Source organism: Phocoena phocoena, chromosome X, assembly GCF_963924675.1.
Source record: "Phocoena phocoena chromosome X, mPhoPho1.1, whole genome shotgun sequence".
In the NCBI taxonomy this organism is placed as follows: domain Eukaryota; kingdom Metazoa; phylum Chordata; class Mammalia; order Artiodactyla; family Phocoenidae; genus Phocoena; species Phocoena phocoena.
In genome coordinates this window covers 20,468,935-20,484,268 of record NC_089240.1, presented here as the reverse complement: position 1 = coordinate 20,484,268, position 15,334 = coordinate 20,468,935, and the positions used below count along the sequence as shown (strand labels likewise).

Below are 15,334 nucleotides of genomic sequence, written 5' to 3'. Positions count from 1 at the left end.
TCGATCTCGCTACTTCCCTGGAATCAGCCGGAGAAACATAGTTTTAAACTGTGAAATGAAACTCTGACATACACAACTGGCTTTCTTCAAGATCTCAATCCAGGAGAAAAGAAAAAATTCTCTCAGACAACCAAGTCATTTAAACTTGTGTCCCATACTACCAATCAAGAAGCACAATAACTGACGAAAGCACCATATATAATGCTACCTATAAACCCACTAAAATGGAAAATACTTGGAATATAAACTGACTTATACTCTCTTCTATCCATAAAAGTTACTCACAAGTTAGTTCATATATGGTTAATTTACATATTCCGGATCACAGAAGTTTCATTACATTAATATATTTTGCATAGCACTTTATAAGCATCAGCTGTGTTCGACTGCATTAACCCAATTTCTTCATCTTTCCCAGTATCCATACCATTTACTGTGTGACTTTACACACCTTTCCATCAAAAGGCCAGGTATACAAGCCCACTCCTTAATTTTCAGTTCAGCCATGTGGCTTGCTTTAACCAATGGTAGATATGACACAGGACAGGCTTGTAAAAGTGCTTCCACAATGGGGCTTGTTCTCTTGCAATCTTGCACTCCTGCCATTTCCATGAGAAGGATATATCTGGGTTAATCACCCTTGTCCAGCCCTGGGGGGATCAGTCAACGTTCCAGCCATGTGAATCCAGCCAACATCGGCAGAGTTGCCCAGGAAGCCCAGCCTAGATTAGCTAAAACCTGTAGATCTATGAAAAACAAATATTTATTGTCATATACCACAGAGGTTTGTGATTGCTACAAGGCAAATGCTAACGAATATGTTAGCTAATATAATACTCAAATATCCCTCACTAGATAGGTAGAACGGATATCATTACCCTCTCTTTACAGATGTGGAAATGAGCTTCATACAAGTCAAATGATTTGATCATAGTTCTAGAACAAGTAGGTGGGAGAACAATATTTCAGAACCTAGGTTTTCAGAGTTGGATTCCAGGGCTCTTTCCACTGCACCTCTTAGTAAAGCTGCCTCGAAGAGTGGAGTTTAAGGGCATTCCTGTGGAGTCACATGTTCATCAGGGGTCCTACGACAAATGCTTGCTGAGCTACACTCTTCGCTTGGCCACCTAAGACTACGGCTGCCTCACCCTTCCTGACTGGAAACCACCAAACTTGGAGCAGAGAACAGACTGGCATGTGTCATTATAATTGGTCACACTAGTAGCCAGTTTATTCTCTGTTCCGGAAGCTATAACCATTTGAGTTCAGCTCACAACTTACTACAAATTGAAATGAATATCCATGTTCTTCTGAGTAAAGAACCACACACTTCAACAACAACAACCAAACAAAAAAAGAATTACGGAATTGTAACTAAAGCCTAGAGTTCGATAAAGCAGGGCTGTTACATTTTCTTAATGTCTTCACACGGGGAAATCATTAAAATGATATTTAAGTTCTTTTTTGTACCACCGTGAAAGATCTAAAATTTTCTTTAGCTTAGAAAATATCAACAGGCAGTGTGCTGGGCACTCCCGCGGCTCCGTCTCCTGCTACAACGGTGTGTAGACGGCATAGACCCAGGGGCGCCCCTCGCTCCCGCCTCCGACCACCTCCAGCCTGTGTTCCACTCGCAACCTTCAGAACCAGCCGCTCAGCTGTCCTCGGCCACCGGGACCGCCAACACCATATTCTGAGCTTAACTCCATAAAGCCGCCGTCAACCGCCTGGCCAACATGCATCTGCCGGCCTCCCGCACCTACCTCTCTCTGGGCTCCTATTTCCACCACCACAACGCGGCTCTGGAGGGCCTGGGCCACTTTTTCCGCGAAGTGCCCGAGGGGAAGCGTGAGGACGCCCAGCGCCTCTTGAAAATGCAAAAGCAGCGCGGCAGCCGCGCCCTCTTCCAGGACGTGCAGAAGCGTCTCAGGATGAGTGGGGTGAAACCCAGGACGCTGTGGAAGCCGTCGTGCTCGCGGAGGAGAACCTGAACCAGGCCCTTGTGGACCTGCACGCCCTGGGCTCTGCCCGCACAGACCCCCGCCTCTGTGACTTCCGGGAGAGCCGCCTCCTAGATGAGCAGGTGAAACTCATCCAGACAATGCGCGCCCACCTGACCAACCTCCGCAGGCCGGCTGGTCCCCAGCGGGGGCTGGGCGAGTCCCTCGTCGAAAGGCTCACCCTCCAGCACGAGTAGGAGCGTCCGGAGCCCAGCGGCCTTTGAGGAGCCCCTCTGGCGTCAGGGCCTGAAGCCCCGCTCTGCAGCCACTAGGCAGCTTTTAACCACCCTGGAGCTCTCTCCCAAGCCTTGGACCAAATGGAAACAGTAAAGCTTTTTGCAGCAAAAAAAAAAAAAAGGAAAGAAGAAAGGAAGCAAGAAAGAAAATACCAACAATCTCATTAGCTCAGAATCAACATAGATGTCCATCGACAGATGAATGTATAAGGAACATGTGGTGTATATACACAATGGAATATTACTCAGCCATAAAAAAAGAATGAAATAGGGACTTCCCTGTTGCCGCAGTGAATAAGAATCCGCCTCCCAATGCAGGGGACACGGGTTCGATCCCTGGCCCAGGAAGATCCCACATGCCGCGGAGCAACTAAGCCCGTGCGCCACCACTACTGAGCCTGTGTTCTAGAGTCCACGAGCCACAACTACTGAGCCTGCGCTCTAGAGCCCGTGAGCCACAACTGAAGCCCATGCGCCTAGAGCCCATGCTCCGCCACAAGAGAAGCCACCGCAATGAGAAGCCTGCGCACCGCAACGAAGAGTAGCCCCGCTCACTGCAACTAGAAAGCCCGCACACTGCAACGAAGACCCAACGCAGCCAAAAATAAATAAAATGTTTTTTAAAAATAATGAAATAATGCCACTTGCAGCAACATGGATGGACCTAGAGATCATCAGACTAAGTGAAGTAAGCCAGACAGACAAAGACAAACATCACATAATATCACTTATATGTGGAATCTTAAACAAAAATGATACAGAACCAACAAATTGGCCAGATTATATTCACCACTGGGATACTTATTAAATTATAGACAGCTAGACCCTACCGCAGACCTATTTAATAATAATATCCAGGGGAGGAACCTGGGAGTTTTTATTTTTGACAAGCAATCAGGTGATTCTTATGCTCAACCAAGTTTGCGTTTAGATGATGCAGAGGCAAAGAAGGGTTATAAATTGTGATTTTTTTAATGGTTAGCTCCAGTTCTGATGCCTTAAGAAAATCACTCATCTTCCCTGGACCTCAGTGTTCTCATCTGTAAAACTGTGCCATTGGACCAAATGCTGTCTGGAAGAGGCAAATAGAGCTTGTAGACTAGAGTGAAGTTTTAAAGTATTGGTTCTCAATCCTGGTTACACATTAGAATCCTCTGGGAAGCTTTTGAAAGTGAAGGATGCCCAGGCACCACCCAGACCAATGAAACAGAATCTCTGGGGGTGGTTCCATGTGTTGCTAGTTTTGAAATCTCCCTAGGTGACTTTAACGAATAGCCACGGGTAAAAACCTCTGCTCTAAAGGCTGACTGTCGTCAGCCAGGATGATTTTGGTTAGTCTCCAGGCACCTATATCCTTGCCTGTAAACTGGGAAGCATATCACCTATTTTATGTGGCACATAGCCCCTATTTATGGAGTGTCTACTACGATGATTCTAAGGTCTTTGTCTACATTAAATAATCTGCTATAATTCAGGAAGAAAACTCACAACTTAATGAAAGCAGTTCAAAACAAACTCACTGCCAATGCTGACATCACCATCCAGAATAAGAAGGGCCAGTGAACATTTTTGTGATGAGGGGACACATGTGCAGGGATTGGGGAAACTCACTGAAGAGATCACTCCGAGAAAGTGGTTCTTTCTAAAATGAATTCCAGGATGGTTTTCATCGGCCCTTATTGTTAGGTCTGTGGCTTTCCAAAGAAAACTCACCTGGTGATTGGTAGGTTGGACAGACAGAAGCAGCAGCAATGGGGACCTGTGCTCTTCTTGAATTACCCTTTTTGAATGGGCTGGGCTGTCATTCGATCTCCACATTCTTTACTCATCAACAGGCCCTTGAGGGATCCACAAAAGCAGAGAAACTATGAAAGGAAACAGCTGGGAAGTGGCATCTGGCCTATAGGGTTTAGGAAGGAAAAGGCCGTTCTTGAACAGCTGGTTTGAGAGTTTTAACTCCCTTGGTGGTTTTATTGTACAGTTTCCCAGGGGTAATGTTTTAGGCCACAGCCCATGAGTCCCACAGGCTGGCTTAGCTTGTCCCACCCACCCACGTGGCACACGCACAGTGGTCTCTTCCTGGGTGGTGACTTTTCCTCCACTTTATGAGAAAGTTGTACGGTAGGTGAAATATGGCTTCCTGGCCCCACCAGTCTCTGGTCTTTTTCTCACCTTCCTCAGCCACCCTATGCTTTCTCTCCTCCCTCAAAAAAAAACCCCACAAAAACACCATACAGCTTCTCAGGAATGATCTGAAAGTCATCTACTACTTTAGAAAGTTCAAAGACCTTCTGAAACCCATCCATGGGTCTCCTAGTTAAAAACTAGATTTTTTTTTTTTGGCTGAGTTGGGTCTTCGTTGCTGTGAGCAGGCTTTCTCTAGTTGCGGTGAGCAGGGGCTACTCTTCATTGTGGTGTGTGGGCTTCTCATTGCGGTGGCTTCTCGTTGCGGAGCACAGGCTCTAAGCGCACAGGCTTCAGTAGTTGTGGCACGCAGGCTCAGTAGCTGTGGTGCACGGACTTAGTTGCTCCGAGGCATGTGGGATCTTCCTGGACCAGGGTTCGAACCCATGTCCCCTGCATTGGCAGGCAGATTCTTAACCACTGTGCCACCAGGGAAGTCCCGATTTTTTTTTTTTTTTACAGATAGTTGATAGCTCTCTGTTATCCACATTCATCATAGCATTTTATTTTATTTATTTATTACCTTTTTTTTGGCTGCACCGGGTCTTAGTTGTGGCAGGCAGGCTCCTTAGTTGTGGCACGCGAACTCAGTTGCAGCATGCATGTGGGATCTAGTTCCCTGACCGGGGATCAAACCCGGGCCCCCTGCATTGGGAGCACGGAGTCTTAACCAGTGCACCACCAGGGAAGTCCCCAGGTAGAGATTTTTGAATAGGAAGTTTGATGTTATGAGTAGTTCATGGGAGAGGTCCAGGCTGGAGATATAAATTGAAAAACCATCTATGTATTGATGGTACCTAAAGCCAAGAGACTAGATGAAGTCATTGAAGGATTGACTGTAAATAGAGAAAAGTGGGAGAAGGAGTGAGTCCAGGGACAGTCTGACATTAAGAAAGCAAAATAAAGTGCAGAGAACATACATTGAAAGAGCAAATACTGAATGAAGATTAAAGAAAAATTATTGAAATGAGCAAAAATTCTCAATTGTTGAAGAAACGTGGAAAATCTGGAAATCGTTAGTGACTATTATCAGGCAGATGAATTAAAAAAGAAAATCTCTGCTAGTATATTTTTGAAAATCTACCTTCTAAAGATTTAATGATATTTTTGTTTGCATCTCTCCTACTGGCCAGAGACTCTATTTATTAATCAGGTCCAATGGAAATTTTAGAGCATTAGCAAGATAACTCAGGGCCAACCTTAGCAGTAATTGCAGCAAAAAACAAACAAAAAATGTAAAAGTCACACCTAATCATTGGAACTGTCCTAGAAATTAAGGTGCAAAGTGTTTTGTGGTTTGTAGGTTGCTGCTTCCTTTCTCTAAACCCAGCTATTTTGTGATACCATGGTGTTGTGATTCTTAGCTGGGGATAACTCTGCCCCCCACAGGGAACACTTAGCCATATCCATAGACATGTTTGGTTGTCTCAACTGGGATGGGGCTGCTATTGGCCTCTAGTGGGTAGAGGCCAGGGATGCTACTGAACAGCCCACATTGCACAGGACAGCGCCTACAACAATGTCAACAAGCAGAGGCGAAAAACCCTGACTCAGGCTACGGCTACTTATCTCAGGGAGTTTATAACAGAGCAATAACACCAGAAAAACATCCAACTTCATTTATTTTTCAGTAAAATGATAAAAAAGGTGCACAGGTGGAAGAAGGTGGAGGGGAGACACAATTCAAGAAAAGGGGAAAAGAGGAAAATAAATATGCAGTGCAACACTTACGGGCTCTGAGAAGTTCTTAGATTCAACAAACAACTAGTAGATGTGGCGGCAAAGAATGACGTAACAGGCCGTGGGAGTGATCTTCGCTCACATAATCTCACAGACCTACAACGTTCCATGGGATTTGTTTACTGAACCTGCAGCCTGATCACAGGAGTAACGCATTAAGTCTCAATGCCAGTGATGGAGGGTTAACCCGAGATGAGACCAACAAGCAACGATTCTTCACCTTCCCCAATCTTTGATCCCGGCAGTTCCAAGGCTGTGGCTGGTCCCTCTAATTACGCACAGCGAGAGAGGCGGCAAAAACCTAGAACTACACCTCAGCGGGTAGAGAATGAACCAGTTGACTACTGTAAATTAGGTTAATTATCTTGTAGTTAATTCAGTTCTCTGCCTCCTCTAGCGTGTCTTTTCTGGCCCTGGGTTTTCTCAGCGTGTGCATCTCTGTCGAGCTGCTGTAGGGGCGGCGGCAGCTGGACTCCTTAGAATCAGCCAGCGTGCTCGTTGATGTGCTCAGAAGGCTCCAAAGGTGGTGTGCACTGAGAACATTTTCAAAAAACCTCATCCCGTGGGAAGAGCAGGCAATTAGGGAGCTCAAGTGCAGGGGGTGCTGAGCCATGGTAAGCACTGTCTGGCCAACTAAAGCTCACTGGAATACACGCACAGCCAGGGACAGAGACTCACCCAGTGCACGTGTGGCCAGACTGCCTTGGGGGTCCTCCCGGGGAAGAGTAAGGCGTGGGCCACACTCTCCACTGTTGGCATCGTGGGCTGTAGTAGCTGACAAAAACCTCACGTGGAATCGCCCCGTTCACTTGGATGGAGTACAATTTCACTTCTCCACACGCCCACATATATCACGGAGCACACTGTCTCCATCACCAAGAGTGAATGGCCGCATTCTTCCGTGGCTCTTCAGCCACAGGCGTAGCCCGTGCTGCCGGGGCCCTGCCCATCCCCCCGAGGTACTTGCCATCCTGTACACGAGGACTGAGTATTACTGTAAGCACTCCTGACACTCTCTCTGAGGGCACCCAGGCCCCAGGAGCATGGGTGGCTCTCACATGTGGCAACCCAGAGTGATGGGAGATAATGCCCTCAGGACTGTCGTCAGTCAAATGAGAGAGAGGAGTGGATGGAGAAACAGCCCAGCCTCCTTGCCTCTAGGGTAGAACAACCTGAGCTTGCTCCGTACTGTCTCCCAAAGGGCCCCAGCAGGGACCAGTTGTCCACAGCGGCCTTCTGCTCACGACTGTGCCTTTGATCACCTTCTTCCCCATCCCTGACTGAGCTGCCCTTTCCCTGAGCAGCGTCTCTCGGGATGAGCTCCCAGATAAACCCCGTGCACTCGAATCCTCTTGTCAGGGTTTGCTTCTGGGGAACCCAACCGGAGACACAGTCAAGACCACAACTGAGCATCTCGCCCATCCCATGACAGAGTGGGCAGATGCACCTCTCTACTGAGAGAGGGGTACCCGGGGATGTCAGCTTAGGGGCTGCATTTGGACCAAGCCCATGGTTTACAGAGCAGGGTAGTGGAGGGGTTCCTAACCAGGGGGATGATTTTGCCCCCGCAAGGCCTCTTGGGCAACATCTAGAGCCATTCTGGGTTATCACACGGGGGATGAGTGCTGTTGGCGTCCAGTGGGTAAGGCCAGGGATGCTGCTACACGTCCTACGGTGCACAGCACAATGCCCCCTCACAAACGTCACTAGTGCCGAGGCTCAGACGCCCTGGCGCACTACAGCACAACACTCTGAAGACCCGGCTCGGGACGCCTTTCTCACCGCTCAAGAGGGGATGAAATATTTCTTCACACGAGTCTTGAAGTAAAGTAACTAGAGCACGGGGTCAACCGTTCCTTCATTGTTGTGCCAACTTTGTGCCAAGCGATGACCAAGTCGGTGACCAGACAAAGACGGAAAAGGCATCGTGTCTGCCCTCAGAGAATCCAGAGGCTGGGCGTGGAGAACGGTGCAAACACACACTCGATTCCCTTCCGATGCGAAGCCTGGCTCTGATACGGCGTGTGGTACGTGTGCTTTGGCAGAACGGCAGAGACAAGGAGGCGAGCTCCTTGGAAGTCAGGAAGGGATATTTGAGGTGATGGGTGGAGGTCGGCGGGTAACTAAGCAGGGAGGGCACAGAGCCCTGAAGGGGTGGGCCTGTCGGTGCCCGGTGACTGTGCTCAGGGCACAGAAAGCAAAGGAAAGAGAGGAGAGGAAAGAGGTGGGGAGCAGACAGGCGCCAGGTGCTGAGGGGCCTTGTCTGCAGGGCTGGGGCAAGGTGAGCAAGCCAGGCACCCCGGGCACCGGCCCTGTTGGGACCTGCACAGGCCGAGGGTCGCTGTCTCCTTGCACCCTACACCCTGGGCTCCCGCTTGCCTCACCCTAGCCCCAGCCCTCCTCCTCTGTCATGCTGAGAAGCTACCGGGCCTGGTCTGCAGGCTGGGGGCAGCCCCCAGAAATCCTGGACTTTACTTTTCAGAAGGATAACCTGACTCCAACACAGGTCCACTGTGCCACTTCCCCTCCAACAGAATCTACCTCAGATCCCCAAGAAAGCAGAGCTTTCCCTTTCTAATTAGCCTCTCCACCTACACGGAATACTGTCCCAGACTGGTACTTTTCCAGACCCAACACACAGCAAATTCCTGAGCACAGAAGGTGAAGGGGATCATGGTTGGTGAGAAGCCTGCAAGAGGCCGGCAGGCAGCTAAGTTCATCTGTTCAAGTTGGAAGGATAGGCAGTGCTTTGAGTGAGGGTCAGAGCTCCTGTTCACCTCATTCAGTTGGGCTTGATTAAAGTTGGCTATTTGGATGATTGGATAGCAAACTATGGTTTAACTATCCAGTCTTACGCTTAGCCTAAAGGTGGGCATGTGGAGGGGAAAAGAGAGAGACAGGGAAGGATGCTTAAAAGAGCTAAGAAACTAAACCGATTTCAAGCCCCCCCCCCCCAGGCATCCACAAGTATTCACATTGGCCTTTCGTATCCGCGGGTTCCGCATTTGCGGTTTCAACCCACCACGGATCAAATATAATCAGATCTGCAGAGGGAGAACCAGCGATGGGGATATGGAGGGCCTACTGTAAGGACTTGAGCATCTGAGGGTTTTAGCATCCTTGGGGGGGCGGGCGGGTGTCCTGGAACCAATCACCCGCTGATACCGAGGGACGACTGTATACATTTGCCCAAAGACAACTGATATGCCAGGAGAAAATTATTCTTGTCTATTGCTGAATGAGGGACATGTTTAAGGAACTCTTAGTCAAGGAGTTTTTAACCCTATGTCGGTAGACTGTATCTACTGTAATATGTAATTATCGTCATTGCTATTGGTTAGAAAAACACATTTATTTTATAGTAGTCTGTAATTCAGGAATTTCACCAGTTTATCTTGGATTCTTCTCATTTGTGACTTCACTATGAATATTGTATTATCATTATGTCTACACCTAAACATCAAGAGATTCTTTAAAACAGAAAACAAAAAAAAACCTGTCCAAAAAGGCTGGCAGATTGCAAGGCAACAATATTAATGGAAAACAATGGCCCATAAATTACCTAGGACTCAATCATACCATTCCAAACCACCACTAGGACTGTAGCTATGGTCTACAGTTAGAGTAACCATTTAAGCTGTACTGCCGTCACCTGGAACAACAGTTCTCAACCCTATCAGATGCAAACCACCTTTTAAAACAATTTAATCCTGAATGGAATTCTTAGACGATATAAGGTACCTACCACACACTTTGAAAAAGACTATAAAGTCCTTTCTGAAATACCTAGAGAAATAAAAGGTAAGTACTTCTGTAAAAGAATGTCATGTTACGTGCACATCTGTATGAACACCATGAGGCAGGAGATCACTGGAAGAATCAATGAAGAATTCTGATGCTTGCACCAAATACAGCGAGCCTGCATGTAGGCAAGAGCTATGTATGGGGACTCTTTTTTGTTTTGTTTTGTTCTGTTTTGCGGTACGCGGGCCTCTCACTGCTGTGGCCTCTCCCGTTGCGGAGCACAGGCTCCGGACGCGCAGGCCCAGCGGCCATGGCTCACGGGCCCAGCCGCTCCGCGGCACGTGGGATCTTCCCGGACCGGGGCACGAAACCCGTGTCCCCTGCATCGGCAGGCAGACTCTCAACCACTGCGCCACCAGGGAAGCCCTATATGGGGACTCTTTGGGTGTGTTAAATTGGCGATGGACACCAGGCGCAGTCCTGCCACTGGGAACAAACAAGCCATTCCCAAAACAGTGAATAATGCTTGGTGAAGCGATCGCCAAGAAATGACCACCCTTCATGACCTTCCCGGCAACTGCAGTACCACGAAAATTGGTGCGTATTAAAGCCACACCGAAAAATGATAGATTTTTATTTTGTTGGCTGCTTGTGCTTTTCAAGGTTATAAGAAAAGAAGGTGTGGCGAAGCCCAGCCCTTGGTGGAAGTGCAGACCCCAAAACCAGAAGTGAAGGGGGCGGGCCTGCGCCCAAGAGGCAATAGAAGGATGAGGCCTGAGCCTACGATCTGCGCAGGCGCACGCACGGATGCGCGCGCCTTCGGGGGGATGTGCGGGGGTGGGGGGCGTGGGGGGCGGAGAATCGCTTACATTCACATCCGGGTCATCTGCTGCCACGCGGGGCGAGCGAGATCCAGCGCGGTGGCCGCTTGCACGCCTTTAGGTCTTTCCCTAAATCGCAGGTATTTTGCACGCTGCTTCTTCGGGGGCGGGTGTCTTGGTGTCCTTTTGGAGGTGAGGCTGGTCGCGCCACTGTGGAGTGGCCGCGTTTGCAAGAATGCTCGTCGGTACTGCAGACAGGGTTTTCACCCGGTTCATGTGCTCACTTACATTTTCTCTTCCATTAGGCCCCCCATTTTGTACCGCAATGGAACAGGCTCTAGAACGAGCTTTGGATCGTGCGGAGTATATCATTGCAAGTGCCCGACAGAGACCTCCGGAAAGGAAATACCAATCTAATGGGGAGAAGTCTCTCTATGAAAAACTTTATGACATTTATGTTGAAGAATGTGAAAAAGAGCCTGAGGTTACGGAGGAATTAACAAGCAACGTGAACCTGTTAGAGAAGCTTCTTAGGAGAGAGTCGTTGCCGTGTTTGGTGGTCAGCCTGTACCCAGGAAACGAGGGCTATTCGCTGATGCTCAAAGGGGAAAATGGATCATCTTCGGAGATCATCCGACTGCCCTACGAAGAAGGGGAATTGCTCGAATACTTGGATGCAGAAGAATTACCTCCTGTTTTAGTGGGTCTCCTGGAAAAGTCTCAGGTTAACGTTTTTCATCACGGGTGTGTGATAGCAGAAATACGGGACTACAGGCAGTCCAGCGACAGGGAACCTCCCCATTACCAAAGCAGGCGTATTCTCTTACGTCCCACGATGCAGACTTTAGCCTGCGATGTAGAGGCCATAGCCAGAGATAACCAGAATTGGACCCAGGAGGACAAACTTTTGCTTGAGAGCCAACTGATCTTAGCTACAGCTGAACCACTGTGTCTAGACCCTTCTATATCTGTAGCGTGCACTGCAAACAGACTGCTCTATAACAAACAAAAGATGAACACTCTTCCCATGAAAAGGAACTTCAAGAGGTACTCTATGACCTCTCTGAATTGGCAGCAGGAGCTGTCTCGTCCACCTCCTAAGCTAAGAGCCCTGACTTCCTGCAAAAGAATAAGAGGAAGTAAAACAGGTGGGAATTACGGCCTCAAAACTTTTAAAGCAGGAAGTTGTGTAGATATGTGGAAACAGAGACGCTGTGACTTGGCCGTACCTTCTCAAGTGGACGTGGAGAAATATGCTAAAGGGAAGAAGTCTGTCAGATGTGATGGCTCACAACCAACAGTCTGGCCAGTGCGTGAGGTACAAGGTGATCTTGCATTTGGATGTGACGCTGGCTACCAGTCCCAGGCAGCGAGGCTGACCGTCAGGCAGCTGACTGATAATTCACTTGCCTCTGGAAAAGGGTCCGGTACAGAAGCCACGTGGGAGAGACAGCCGTCTCCCCCCCACTCCTTCGCAGATGACCATCCCTACAGTTTCCCGCCCGGGGCAAAGTCTGATGCTGGGAGAGTGGTCAGTCGGCCCGAGGAGTCGGTCCAGGAGAGCACCCGGTGTCCAGTGCAGATGTCACACAGCTCCAGTGGCTCAGCCGGTCTCAGGCAGCCTTCTCCAGGGAAAGAACCAGAACAGCCTAAGACTGGGTGGGTTCAGTCTTCAGTGCCCGACAGAGGAGCCACACATCCACCTCCACCCACGCGACTTCCTTGGCACTCAGGAAGGAGCTCCTGGGGTGAGAGTCTCACTTCACAGCAGGCAGGCAGCTCTCAGGCCTGTGCATCTCCTGGCCCTGCTCCTAAGCCACCAGGTCTCTCCCAGAAATCCTCTGTGGGGCAGAGCCCAGTTAGCACGCTTCCTGCCACCGCCCTGTCCACTGAGGGCTCATCGCGGACGACCTCGGGCTCCCGGGTCACGGTCATCTCCGTTGGCCTGAAGGTCATCAGAGAAGTGGGCCCCAGACGCGGAGGCCAGGCCTCGGGGAGAGGCTGTGCCACCAGAGCCCCAGCTCCCGGGGGGATCCAGCCGGGCCACCTGCCCGCAGGAGCTCCGCCGCCGCCGCCGCCGCCTCCTCCTCCGGAGAAAAACGCTTCGGATCTCAGACCCTTTCCTGTGGTGCAGCTGCCCCGCGGTTCGCTCCTGCGCAGCAGCCAGCAGCCGGCCCCGCAGCCGCGCCTCTCCCAGCTGCTTCCCCGGCAGTGGCCCTGCGCCCCGCCTCCTCGGCTGCCGGCGTCCCAAAGTCTGGGGGCACGGGGTCCGGGGGCACAGGTTCCGGGGGTCCGGGGTCCAGGGGTCCGGGGTCCGGGGGTCCAGGGTCCAGGGGTACGGTGTCCGGGGGCACGGGGTCCGGGGGCACAGGCTTCAGGTTCACAGGGCGCCGCCGTTCCCAACACGGTCGTGCGTGCCGAGGAAGCCGTGGTTGTTCACCTCGGTGCAGAGGACGGCTTCCAGCCGCCCCAGGTGCTCGTGTTGTCCCCGCCGGGCTCTGGCCTGAGCAGCCCCGGGCTGAGCTCCCCGCGGCCGCAGTTGCAGTTCAGCGTGCACGTGCGCCGCCGCGACTTCCCCTCGGGGCCCGCAGCCCAGCAGCCAGGCCGCGAGGACCGCGGATAGAGGCCCGCCAGCCGCTCCCAAGCCCTGAGGCCTGGCTGATTTTCTCTCCTTTAGAAAACACAAGAGCAGCGACCGAGTGCATTTCGAGTTTCACCCGCATTTGGGTTTTGTTTTAATGTGTCGCTCTTTTTTTACGTTGTTAGACGTACAAACTTTCTGCAGAGGCACAAGCCCGTGATTTTTACATAGAGACGGGGAAGTGCTTTACTAAACTGGCAGGGTTTCGCCGAAGCCATCGCTTGGGCGCTGGCTGTTGACAGTGGTTTTTATTGCGATGTTCTCAAGTGTATCCACATCCAAACTAGGGTCAGTTTAAACTCCTGAAGCCTGTAATTTCTCTCCAGCAATAAAACTGCAACACCAGTCAAGTCAAGATTAGTATTATTCTAACGAGATGTGACTAACACATAACTGTAGCAGCTTCACCCTTCTACGTGTACAGCTCAGTAGTGTTAAGTGGACCTCTGCCGTTGCTGTACAACAGATCTCTAGGGTCGTTTTCTTCTGGCAAAAGTGAAGCTTTATCCCCGTGAGCACCAGCTCCCTGTTTCCCTCGCCCCCAGCCCTGGCCCCCACCCCTCTGTTTTCTGTGTCTCTGAGTGTGACTGCTTTAGATACTTCGTAGAAGTGGGATCGTACAGGATTTGTCTTTCGTGACGGGCTCATTTCACTTAGTGTCCTGTCCTCGAGGTCCCTCCATGTTAGCGTGCCACAGGAAGGTTGTAGCCGTTTACAGGTGCTTTCGGTGTACCTACGATATACTGACGCGGCCTACGAAGTATTAGAAACGTCCCTCGGAAGAGAGTGCACTTTCCTATTTGTTTATTCAGTTTAAAAGCTTTTTGCACCAGTGTCTGAAATGCAATTTTTATACATTTGGTTTGGGAAAAAAACAAAAACAAGCTAACGCTACCAAAAATTGATGCTTGTCATCTTGATATTGAGGCCATGGGATACCTCCAAGTGCGCAGCATGCTTTAGGGGCCCTTGCTTGCGTGGATGTCCCCAGCCCTTTAAAAGGAGCCCCCCACCCCCAGAGCCCAGCTGTTCTCTAGGCTGCAGTCACTGGCTGTGAAAGGGGGATGTTGTCTTCTCTCTTTAGAAAATCGTTTACATTTTTGAGAACCCAGGGTTATTTGCAGAAGGTAAGTATCTAAACATCTGGAAATGGGTTTGTCTTTCAAGTGTTTTCAACTTTGGTACATTCTGAAGTGGAGTCCCTCTCCCCTGAGTGGTCACCAGCTGGTCAGCTGTCCGTGCTTCCTCATCTCTTTTTACCTTCTTTCTCGTGTCAGTGGGGCTCAGAAGACCCCTGAAGTTTTCTGTTTTCTTTTGCCGTTTCTTACTGTGGTATAATTGACATAAGAATCAACCATTTTAAAGTGTACAGTTCATTGGCATTCACTGCATTTAGAATGTGGTGCGACCACAGCCTCTGTCTGCTTCCAAAACATTTTCATCGCCCAAGAGAAATCTCTGTACCCATTCAGCACTCACTTCCCAGCTTCCTCTCCCCCAGCCCAGGAAACCACCAATTTGCGTTCTGTCTCTACAGACTCCTCCATCTCGATTTTTCCTAAAAATGGAATCAGAGACTACGTGACCTCTTCTGTGTGGCCCCTTTCACTTGGCATAATGTTTTCGAGGTTCATCCACATCGTAACACGTATCGGCACTTCATTCCTTTTTAGGCCTGAATAACATCCCCTGGTTTGTGTACGCCACGTTTTGTTTATCCATCGTCTGTTGATGTACATTTGAGTTGTTCCCACCTTTTGCCATTGTGTATAGTGGGGCTATGAACAGTTGTGTACAAGTATCTGGAGGCCTCTCGTATTTTGTTCTTCCAACTTTGAAGGACAACCTGTGTATATAAAAGTATTTTTCCCAAGTACACATGTATGTTTCCCTGCCTTTTGCCCTAACCAAACAAAGGAAGTTTGGCAGTGCCAAAAGAGATGAGTGAAGAGGCAGGTAACTGGTGAT

At 49.8% G+C, this 15,334-nt stretch overlaps 2 pseudogenes; both read left to right on the top strand.

Moving 5' to 3' along the window:
* The first annotated feature begins 748 nt into the window (after positions 1-748).
* Positions 749-2,197, top strand: LOC136142830 (ferritin light chain-like; annotated as a pseudogene).
* An 8,853-nt stretch (positions 2,198-11,050) lies between these two features.
* On the top strand, positions 11,051-13,348 carry LOC136142008 (transcription factor SPT20 homolog pseudogene; annotated as a pseudogene).
* Positions 13,349-15,334: the final 1,986 nt, after the last annotated feature.